Source organism: Neofelis nebulosa, chromosome X (assembly GCF_028018385.1).
Source record: "Neofelis nebulosa isolate mNeoNeb1 chromosome X, mNeoNeb1.pri, whole genome shotgun sequence".
Taxonomy (NCBI): Eukaryota; Metazoa; Chordata; class Mammalia; order Carnivora; family Felidae; genus Neofelis; species Neofelis nebulosa.
Window position 1 is genome coordinate 55,069,501 of NC_080800.1, and position 12,811 is coordinate 55,082,311.

Here is a 12,811-nt window from a genome sequence, read left to right on the forward strand (position 1 = left end):
TCCAAAATCTAGAAGAACTTATCAAACTCAACACCCAAAAACCAAATAATCCAGTAAAGAAATGGGCAAAGGATGTGAACAGGTAATTTTCCAAAGAAGACATCCAGATGGCTAACAGACACATGAAAAGATGCTCAACATCACTCATCATTAGGGGGATACAAATCAAAACCACAATGATATATCACCTCACACCTGCCAGAATAGCTAAAATTAACAACTCAGGAAAACAATTGCTGGTGAGGATGCAGAGAAAGGGGAAATCTTTTCACTGGAAAATGCAACCTGGTGCAGCCAGTCTGGAAAGCAGTATGGAGTTTCCTCAAAAAATCAAAAATAAAGCTGCCTTACAACCCAGCATTTACCCTACTAGGTATTTACCCAAAGGATAAAAATGATGATTCAAAGGAATTCACACACTTCTCTGTTTATAGCAGCATTACCAAAAAAAGCCAAATTATGGAAAGACCGCAAATGGCCATCAACTGATGAATGGATAAAGAAGATGTGACATTTATATACACCATAGAATATTACTTGGAGATAAAAAAGAAGAAAAAAACAAATTCTTGCCATTTGCAACAGTGCGGATGGAGCTATAATGTATTATGCTATGCAAAGTAAGCAAGTCAGAGAAAGATATATGACTTCATTCATATGTGGAATTTGAAAACAAAACACATAAACATAGGGGAAGGGAAGGAAAACTAAGTAAAATCAGAGAGGGAGGCAAACCATAAGAGACTGTTAATACAGACAACACATTGATGGTTTCTGGATGGGAGTTCGGGGGGGATAGGATAAATGGGTTATGGGCATTAAGGAGGGCACCTGTTGGGATGAGGACTGGGTGTTATATGGAACTGATGATTCACTAAATTCTACTCCTGAAACCATTATTGCACTATATGCTATCTAACTTGGATTTAAATAAAATTTTTAAAAAAGGCAAAACAGAAAAAAAATAAAGACTGTAACAAGTGACAAAGCAAGGCACTATATAATAATAAAGGGGAAAATCAAACAAGAAGATATAACAATTGTAAGTATTTATGCCCACAACATGAAAACACCCAAATATATAAAACAGTTAATAGCCCATATAAAGGAACTGATTAATAATAACTCAATAATAGCAAGGGACCTTAACACACCAATTACAACAATGGACAGATCATATAAGTGGAAAATAAACACAGAAACAATAGCTATAAATGACACACTGGACTAGATGGACTTAATAGATACATTCAGAATATTCCATCCTAAAACAGCAGAATACACCTTCTTTTCAAGTGCACATGAGATATTTTCTAGAATAGATCACATGAGGTATACATCAGTCTTCAAAATATACAAAAAGTTTGAAATCATACCAGGAACATTTTCTGGCCAAAATCTTATGAAACTTGAAATTAATCCCAAGAAAACATCTGGGATGACCACAAATACATGGAGGTTAAACAACATGCCACTAAAGAAATAAAGAATACATGGAAAGAAATTAAAATGAAAACACAATGGTCCAAAACCTTTGGGATACAGCAAAAGTGGTCCTAAGAAGAAAACATGTAGCAATACAGGCCTACCACAAGAAAGAAGAAAATTATCAAATAAGCAAACTCACCTTATATCAAAAGGAGCTAGGAAAACAACAACAATAACAACAACAACAACAACAACAACAACAACAACAAAGAAGCTTAAAGCCAGCAGGGGAAGGTGGTAATAAATATTAGAGGAGAAACAAATGATATAGAAACTAAAAACAAAACAAAAACAAACACAAAAAATCAACAGAACAGATCCATGAAACCAGGAGCTTGTTCTTTGAAAAAAATAGAGAAATTGAAGAAATTGATAAAACTCTAAACAGACTTATCAAAAAGATAAAAGAAAGGATGTGGGGAATAAGCTTGGAAATTCCCTGGGCTTACACCAATGGGTTAACAAGGTGTAAAGAATTACAAAGCTGTAGGGTGCTCTCACCCAAGCTTGGATGAACAAGATACAACCCCCAGAATGAAGTCGGGAGGGGCAAAGGCCCAAGAATAAAATAGGGAGGGGCCATAGCCCCCAAAATATAGAAGGAGGAGAAAAAGCCCCAGAATAGAGAGGGGTGCAAAGGCACCCAATACAAAGGTATATGAGGTAAGCAAGATTAGGCATTCAGGGCAAAAGTGTCCCCAAATTTAGTACTATAGCAGAAAGCTGCTTTGACAGAAGGAAAGGACGGAGTTAGGTAAACAGGTTAATTTGGCTATAAACTGCTGCACTGTGTTGTGGGTGAAGTTGCCGAGAGTGGAGATGATTAACCAAAGAAAGGTGCTGAGTTAACTCCAAGGTTATTTGTCCTACGCGTCTCACCCCCTAGTCTAGCTAAGATAAATAGAGGTGGTGCCTCATGTCTACTGTAAACAACCTTCCACCCAACTGCCTGATGTCAATATTTTGTTTTGTATTAACTCAAACCCTTAACCCCAAATATCTTCAAGACCCCCTTTCCCTAACATCCCCAAGTTAATGTTCACAGTTTCATTGTCTTTTTGTGAACGTCCATCACCATGTTTGTAAGCCTTCTGATCCTAATAAAAATTGGGCAAGGATCCTTATTTGGGGCTTTTGTCTTTTCCCAGACATTAGCCATCTCTGGCTTTTCATCTTGTATCCTGATCTCTTGCTAGACAAGAGACAACTTTAGTCTTAAAGTCTACAACAAAAAGACACAAATAAAATCACAAATGAGAGAGGAGAAATAACAACCAACAACACAGAGAAACAGACAATTGTAAGAAAATATTATGTAAATCCATATGTCAACAAATTGGACAAAGCTGGAAGAGATGAATAAATTTCTAAAAACACGTAAATTACCAAAACTGAAAAAGGAATAAATGGAAAACTTGAACAGTGTGGTATCCAGTAAATAAATTGAATAAGTAATCAAAACATTTGCAATGAACAAAAGTCCAGGGCCAGATGGCTTTCACAGACAATTTTCTCCCAAACATTTAAAGAAGAGTTAATACCTATTCTTCTCTAACTATTTTAAACAAATAGAAAAGGAGAACTTCCATATTCATTCTATTTGGTCAAAATTACCATGGTAGTAAAACCAGAAAAAATATTCATTAAAAAAGAGGCATGCATGTCAATATTCATGGTGTACATGTATGTGAATACTCCCAATAAAATACTAGCAAAATGAATACAACAATATATATTTAAAAATAACTCATTATGGGGGCACCTGGGTGGTTAAGTTGGTAAGGTGTCTAACTCTTGATTTCAGCTCAGGTCATGATCTCATGGTTTGTGATCACAAGCCCCACGTTGGAATTTGCACTGGTAGTGTGGAACCTGTTTGGGATTCTCTCTCTGTGTCTCTCTCTCTCTCTCTCAACTCTGTCCCACCTCTGCTCACTATCTCTCTCTCTCTCAAAATAAATAAATAAAAATAAACTTAAAAATATTAAAAAAGCAACTTGTTATAATCAAGTGGCATTTATTCCTCTGTTGCAAGGGTGGTTTACTATGCACAAATCAATCATTGTGATACACCACATTAACAAAAGAAAGTATAAGAATCATATGATTATTTCAATAAGTGTAGGAAAAGGATTTGACAAAGTACAACATCCACTTATGATAAAATCCTTCCAGATGTTAAGCTTAGAGGGAATATACCTCAACATAATAAAGGCCATCTGTGTGGCTAACAGACACATGAAAGGATGCTTAAAATCACTCATCATCAGGGAAATACAAATCAAAACCACACTGAGATACCACCTCACACTGGTCAGAGTGGCTAAAATTAAAAACTTGGGAAACAACAGATGCTGGAGAGGATGTGGAGAAATGGGAAACAGTGTGGAGATTCCTCAAAAAATTAAAAATAGAATTACCCTATGACCCAACAATAGTACTACTAGGAATTTCTCCAAAGGATAGAAGAGTGCTGATTCATTGGGACACATGCACCCCAATATTTATAGCAGTGCTATCAACAATAGCCAAATTATGGAAAGAGACCAAATGTCCATCAACTAATGAATAGATAAAGAAGATGTAGTTTATATATACAATGAAATACTATTTGACAATGAGCAACAATGAAATCTTGCCATTTGCAACAACGTGGATGGAACTGGAGGGTATTATGCTAAGTGAAATATGTCAGTCAAAGAAACAGATATCATATGTTCTCACTCATATGTGGAATTTGAGAAACTTAACAGAAGACCATGGGGGAAGGGAAGGAAAACAAACTGAGACACTGTCAAACCATAAGAGACTCTTAAATACAGAGAACAAACTAAGGGCTAATGGGAGGGACTGGGGGGAGGGGAAAATGGGTGCTGGCTATTAAGGAGGGCACTTGTTGGGATGAGCACTGGATGTTGTATGTAAGTGATGAATCATGGAAATCTACTCCCAAAGCCAAGTATCTATATACTCTGTATGTTAGTTAACTTGACAATAAATTATATTAAAAATAAACATAAATAAGTACATAAATAGATAAAAAATAAATAAATAAATAAATAAATAAATAAATAAATGAAATTTTAAAAAGGCCATCTGTGAAAAACCCACAGCTAATATTGTCCTCAATGAAAACTGAGAGTTTTTCCTCTATGATCAGGAACAAGATGTGGATGTTTGTTCTCACCACTGTTATTTCTGTTATTTAACACAGCACTGGAGGCCCTAGACTCAGCAATCAGATAACAAAATTAAATAAAAGACATACAAATGAGTAGGGCAGAAGTAAAACTTTCACTATTTGCAGAAATCCTGAAATAGTCCCCCAAAAAACTGTTAAAACTAACAAAATAATTCAGTAAAGTTACAAGATATAAAATAAAGGTGCAGAAATCTGTTGCATTTATACACACCAATAATGAAGCAGCAGAAAGATAAATTGAGAAATGAATACTATTTACAATTGCAAAAAAAGTAATAAGATACCTAGGAATAAGCCTAACCAATGGTGTTAAAAACCTCTATGCTGAAAACTATAAAACACTGATGAAAGAAATTGAAGATGACACAAAGAGATGTAAAGACATTCCATGCTCATCGATTGGTAATACAAATATTGTTCAAATGTCTATGCCAGCCAAAGTAATCTATACATTTAATGCAGTCCCTATCAAAACACCGCCAGCATTTTTCACAGAGCTAGAACAAATAATCCTGAAATGTATGGAACCACAAAAGACTCCAAATATCCAAAGCAACCTTGAAAAGAAAAGACATCACAATTATGTAATTTAAGTTATATTACTGTTGTGATAAAAACAGTAAAAAAAATAATGGTACTGACAGAAAAATAGACACATACATCCATGGAACAGAATAGTATGCCTAGAAATTAAACCATATCTATATGGTCAATTCATGTTTTAACAAATATGGAAAGAATGTCCAATGGGAAAAAGTCCCTTCAATAATGGTGTTGGGAAATCTGGGCAGTAATATGCAAAATAATGAAATTGGACCATTTTCTTATACCACACACAAAAGAAATTTAAAGTGGATTAATGACCTAAATGTAAGACCTAAAAGTATAAAAGAAATCCTAGAGGAGAACACAGGCAGTAATTCTTTGACATCAGCTATAGCAACTTGTTTCTACATATGTCTCCTGAGGCAAACAATACAAAAGCAAAAAAAATAAACTATTGAGATTCCATGAAAATATAAGTTGCTGAGAATATATACAGATTGCCAATAGATACATGAAATTTGCTCAACATCACTGATCATCAGGGAACTACAAATCAAAACTCCAAGTGTTTTCAACTATTGAGAGTTATTCAAGATAAAAACTTCTGCACAGTGAAGGAAACTATCAACAAAACTAAAAGGCAACTGTTGGAATGGGAGAAGATATTTGCAAATGACATATGTGATAAAGGGCTAGTATCCAAACTTTATAAAGAACTTATCAAACTTGGGGCGCCTGGGTGGCGCAGTCGGTTAAGCGTCCGACTTCAGCCAGGTCACGATCTCGCGGTCCGTGAGTTCGAGCCCCGCGTCAGGCTCTGGGCTGATGGCTCGGAGCCTGGAGCCTGTTTCCGATTCTGTGTCTCCCTCTCTCTCTGCCCCTCCCCCGTTCATGCTCTGTCTCTCTCTGTCCCAAAAATAAATAAAAAAAAAAAAAAAAAAAAAAAAAACGTTGAAGAACTTATCAAACTTAACACTCAAAAAAAAAAAAACAAATAATCCAGTGAAAAAATGATCATAAGACATGAATAGACACTTTCCAAAGAAGAAATTCAGATGTCTAACAGACATATGAAATGATGTTCAACACCACTCATCATTAGGGACATACAAATCAAAACCACAATGAGAAACCACTTCACACCTGTCAGAATGGCTAACATCAACAACACAAGAAACAGCAGGTGTTGGTAGGGATGCGAAGAATGAGGAACACTCTTTCCCTATGGTGATGCAAACTCGTGCAGCCACTCTGGAAATCCTTATGGAAGTTCCTCATAAAGTTAAAAATAGAACTACCCTAGTATCTTGCAAATACACTACTGTGTGTTTATCAAAAAAAAAAAAATCAAGGACACTGATTCAAAGGGATACATGCATGGCAATGTTCATAGCAGCAGTATCTACAATAGCCAAATTATGGAAACAGTCCAAGTATCCATTGACTGATGAATTAATAAAGAAGATGTGACATATACATACAATATAATATTATTGAGTCATAAAAAGGATGATATCTTGCCATTTTCAAATACATAGATGGATTTAGAGAGTATTATATGAAGTGAAATAGTCAGAGAAAGACAAACACCTATTATTTCACTCATGTGTAATTTAATAAACAAAGCAAATGAGCAAAGGGGAAAAAATAGAGAGAGAGGTGAACCAAGAAACAGTCTTAACTGTAGAGACAGACTAATGCTTACTAGACGGGAGGTATGTGAGGGGATGTCTGAAATAGGTGATGGGGATTAAGCAGTGTGCTTGTGATGAGCACAGGGTGACCTATGGAAATGTTGAATCACTATATTGTACACCTAAAACTAATATAACACTGTAAGTTATCTAAATGGAATAAAATAAATACTTAAAAATAAAAAAATAATAAAACTAAAAATAATAAAGTAATGCATAAAAAATCATAGCATTTGATAATTGAGTTTATTTGTCCCAGGTCATTGTATAGGTAATGATATGATGGATATTTTTGACCATTTATGTCCATTTTGGTGAATATCTATGAGCAAGTATTGATGTGGTATAAGGTATATTCATTTTATTTTTATTTTTTTAATATATGAAATTTGTTGTCAAATTGGTTTCCATACAACACCCAGTGCTCATCCCAAAAGATGCCCTCTTCAATGCCCATCACCTACCCTCTCCTCCCTCCCACCCCCCATCAGCCCTCAGTTTGTTCTCAGTTTTTTTTTTTTTTTTAATTTTTTTTTTTTTCAACTTTTTTAAATTTATTTTTGGGACAGAGAGAGACAGAGCATGAATGGGGGAGGGGCAGAGAGAGAGGGAGACACAGAATCGGAAACAGGCTCCAGGCTCCGAGCCATCAGCCCAGAGCCTGACGCGGGGCTCGAACTCACGGACCGCGAGATCGTGACCCGGCTGAAGTCGGACGCTTAACCGACTGCGCCACCCAGGCGCCCCTGTTCTCAGTTTTTAAGAGTCTCTTATGCTTTGGCTCTCTCCCACTCTAACCTCTCTTTTTTTTTTTTTTCCTTTCCCTCCCCCATGGGTTTCTGTTAAGTTTCTCAGGATCCACATAAGAGTGAAAACATATGGTATATTCATTTTAAATATTAGCAGATATTAACAAACTACTGTTTTTAATGTTTATTTTTGAGAGGGGGGATCTGAAGTGGGCTCTGCACTGACAGTAGAGAGCAATATGAGGGGTTCAAACTCACAAAATGGGAGATCATGACCTAAGCCAAAAATGGGAAGCTTAACCAACTGAGTCACCCAGGCATCCCAACAAACTACTCTTGAAGGACGTTTCAATATACAGCTTACATTACAGTATGAGAGAACTTGTTTTTGCACACATTTGCATGCACTTTTATCAATTTTTGAAATGCTTGAAGAATGTTAACGAATAGTTGGTTGGTGAGAAATTATATCATTTGTTACTTTGATTTTCAGTTTTCATTTCCCTGATTACTAGTGAGATTATCTTTTCTTGTGTTTATTTTTCATTTTGGTTTTCTTTTTTATTTATTTACTTTGCCATCTATACACATATTTTCATGGGTATTAATGTATTATTTCTACATGTTGTTATATATGTGGGAGATATTTTGCCTGGTATATTGCTCCTAGTTCCATTTCTCTCATGTTATTTTTATTGTGGAGAACTATTCCACCTATTTTATATGGCACTTTTACTTTATTTGATCTCCAAATCTACATGTGACATTAGCCAACAAGGTGTTTTTTCCTCATTTTAAAGGTGATAACTCTTGGGGCTTCTGGGTAGCTCAGAGGGTAGGTGTCCGACTTCAGCTCAGGTCATGATCTCATGGTTCATGAGTTTGAGCCCCGCAGCGGACTCTGCGCAGACAGCTCAGAGTCTGGAGCCTGCTTCGGATTCTGTGTCTCCCTCTCTCTCCGCTCCTCCCCCACTCACACTCTGTCTCTCTCTCAAAAATAAACAAACATTAAAAAAGTTAAAAAAATAAAGATGAGAACTCTAAATCTTAGAGAGGTAAAGAAATCTTCCTGGTATTACACAGGTAGTATGCGGCAATAGCAGGACTTAAAAAGTTAAGCCTATTTACCCCTCTATTAGTTTTCTATTGCAATTGTAACAGATTAGCTTAAAACAACACATATTTGTTATTTTACAATTCTAATAGGTTAGAAGTCTAAGATAGGACTCACTGAGCCAAAATGAAGATGTCAACAGGGTTACATTTCTTCTGGAGGCTCTACAAGATAATCTATTTAGTTGCCTTTTCCAACTTTTTATGACCTGGATTTCCTGGATCATGGGTCCTTTTCTCTATCTTCCAACCCAACAGCAGTGAGTGGAGTCTTTCTCACACTTTGTCACCCTGGAATTCTCCTCTGTCTTCCTCCTCCAATTTAAAGCACTGTTGTGATAATATTAGGCCCACACAGATAATACAAGATAATCTCATTTTAAAGTCAGATGATTAGCAACCTTAATTCTATCTGCAAACTGAATTCCTCTTTGTCATATAATTTAACATATTCACAAGTTCTGGGTATTAGGACATGTACATCTTTGAGTAAGGCATTATTCTATCTACCTCATTCCCTCAAACTAGTGTCTTTTCCACTGTAACAGAATAACAAATAGCCAAAGAAGTAGATCAATTTGTTTGGAAGGTAAGGCTGAGAAGGGACCAGTCTACCACAGCCTGGGCTATACCCTGAGTTTCTATTGTATTCACCTTTCCTGAAGCAACAGTTGAATCCTGAGAATGCCTGTGTTTTCTTCTTCTCATCTAAATAGAGATTTAGATTTCAAAACTTCACACAGTTATTTTTTCCAAATGGTTAACTTGTCATAAAGTAACTCATGCAAATTCAGCGGCCCTATAACTTGTTTTCAGACACCTGCACATGCTTTCTGTATACTGGTAGGCACTAATCTAAAAGCCTTAATGATAGAAATACAGAGTGAGAAATATTGAAGATACCTCAAAGATCAGCTAATAAGAAAATCTAATTTTACAAGTGAGAAGACAGTGGACAAAGAAGGAAGGATAAGCAGTGAACTAGAAAGATTAGGAGGGGCAGATAACATCATGTAATCTTATACTACAATATGAAGAAAGTATTGGCATGAGACCAAAGACAAGATGGGATCTGGGAGCAAGCATTGAATTGTAGGTACCCAAGAGGATAAACACTCTCCACAAGAGAATGGGTTCTTTTGCTGTTAAAAAATGATGATATGGCATTAACTAGAATTTTTCTCAGGAGTCCTCAATTCAATAGAAAAACGATGCAATGAATAGAAGGTAGAAGATGACAGATGTTTGGCTATTTAATATAATGAAAAGTAGTACAGAAGTTGAATGAGTTTTCTTGGGAGATTGTGAGCCTTCAGTTATTGGAGGCATCCAAGTAGTGTTTGTGTAGCCATTTGGAAAGAATACTTTATTTACAATTTCAGGTTTATTTTACTAATATTTTTTTTTCTTTGAATGAAAATCTACACGTGTGCTTAACCAAGAATATAAAACAGGTAAATGAGGCTCTTTTCTTTAATTTTTTAATGTTTATCTTTGAGAGAGAGAGAGAGAGAGAGAGCAAATAGGGGAGGGACAGAGATACAGGGAGGCACAGAATCTGAAACAGGGTCTAGGCTCTAAGCTGTCAGCACCAAGCCTGATGCGGGGCTCAAACTCTTAGACCCTGAGATCATGACATGAGCCGAAGTTGGACGTTTAACCAACTAGGCCACCCAGGTGCCCCAAAGATCCCTTAAGAGTACTGTGAGGCAACCTAATCTGGAAGCAAACACCTCCCCATGTCTTCTGAAGTCTCCTTTTGATCACTATATTTGTAATCCAAGATACCCCGGGAGAATTTAGGGGTCAGATGCTTAGAAGAACAAAGTTGTGACAGTGTTATAATGGATAAATTAGAATAGCAGAGGGACCGGCATTGACATACAACACATATTTGGGGAACAAGCTGGTTGATCAAGTAGTGAAACTATCAGGTACAACTGAGTCAACCTTGAAGTTGGAAAAGTCCCACCTGTCATTTTCCTAAAAGTGAAGTTTACAAATGCAGCCATTTTATGGTAGGATTTTGCTCATCATGAAGCCCGGCTCAAGGCTATCTTTTTTATTCATCATTCACGTATTTCATTCATCGAGCATATTGAGCATCAAGTCTGTATCAAATGCTACGCTAGGCTCTGAGGCTATAATTGGAAGCATGAACGAGGTTATCTCTGGTCTCACAAAGCTACCATTATAAGCTTTAAAGACAGGCAGTGAAACAAGAAATTTTAATAAACTGTTGTTTAATATACAGGGTGTATTAGGAGTATAGGGCAAGGTCATCTAAAAGAGAAACACGGGAAGTCAGGAAAAAACTCTGGAAGGAAGGGAATTTTAAAAAGAGACCCAAAAGATAAGTTAGAGAGTAAATAAGGTGAAGCATGTTGGAGCCAAATAGAACAACACATAAGATCTGGAGGTAAGAGAAAGCACACAATACCTTGGCAAAATGGGAAACTGATATAATTCTGGCATGGGTGGATCATAGTATATGAGGTGAGGAAGGTCAAACAGTGAGCTAGAAAGATTAGTAAGGTGCACATCACAAAGGGCCATGTAGTCCTTGTTAAAGATTTTGGCTTTTGTCCTAGTGAAATGAAGTCATTAGTTTTCTTAAAATACAGTTATAACTTTCTTTTTCATGCATAGAAACACACACAAAAACGAAACAAAAGTGAGTTTATATTCACTTTCCATAATTAAAAAAATTAATATATGAAGTTTTGAAATTTAAACTTTAAACATTAAATTTCAAAATGAAAAATGCAAATCACTCTTTCCCAACCAGATCACTCTCCCTAAAGGAAACCACTGTTAAAAAACATATTTTTATGACTATCAGAAAAAATTCCTTACCCTACCATCTATGTGTGTGTACACACACACACACACACACACACATACGTACATAGATGTGTGTGGATGTATGTGTGTGCATGTGTGTATCTATAACGCAAATGCAAATTGTTCACTCTTTTGTGCCTTGCCTTTTACTTAATGATATATCTTGGAGATATTTCCATATATGCATTCACACATACGTATATTCAACACATTCTACCAGTTTGAATGTCATCCTTACTCAGGGGCCCTGCTAAACTCTGTATTACTCTAATTTCAGTCAATACAGCAAATGCTGCTGCAGGGTGTTAAGTAAGGTATTAAGTAAAAATCACCTTTGTGGTTTGGGAAAAGTAGTTTTGGCTGTTATTTGAAGAGCAGAATATGTGGGACAGGAATTAAGGCAAAAATCACAGCAAGGTGGTTATTATAATGATCCTGTTAAGAGATGAATATGGCTCAGACCAAGGCTATGGCAGTGGAGAAACAGAGAAGTAGGTGTATTCAAAAGACATTTAGAATACTGATATGACAGCATTTGTCAATGGAATGCATGTGGAGAGTGAGACAAAAACTAGGAAACTTGGATGACATTCAGGTTTTTAGCTGGAGAAATGGGAGTGGGAGGGAAGATGCTATCATCTTCCTGAAGCTTATCCCGATGCCCACTCATTGAAAATGATCTCTCCTTTCTCTTAAGTGATATATCACTTTGTATAGGCCTCCCTCTCTCATTTACCATGTTCTTTAATACTAATGAAAGACTTTATTCCTGCATTGTCTAATTCTTATTTACTTCCAGCTTCTTACTGGGGGGTGGGGGAAGATAGGCAGGTGTAAGAAAAGTAAAGGGGGTAAAGAAAGAGAGTACCATTAATTGGTCAACTATTTTGTACTAGGCCCTTTTATAGACATTCTTCCATTTTGTTTTCACAACCTGATTTTGCAGGTGACAGATTAAGGCTCAGAGAATTCAAGCAACTTCCCCAAGATCACACACTTCAGGAAGAGGCAGAAACAAGATTAAAACCAGAATTGTCCATGCCCAAAACCCACAATCAGGAAGCCACATAATGTAAAGAAGAGTACAGTAGGAGCTAATGCCATTCATAGAGCTGTTCAAGGAAGGCAGCCAAAAAACAAGACATATTAACTGAGCATGATGGGGAAAGAGAGGT

At 36.3% G+C, this 12,811-nt stretch overlaps 1 pseudogene; it reads right to left on the minus strand.

The window, feature by feature from the left end:
- Nucleotides 1-11,831: 11,831 nt before the first annotated feature.
- LOC131503317 (U6 spliceosomal RNA) lies at nt 11,832-11,932 on the minus strand (annotated as a pseudogene).
- Nucleotides 11,933-12,811: the final 879 nt, after the last annotated feature.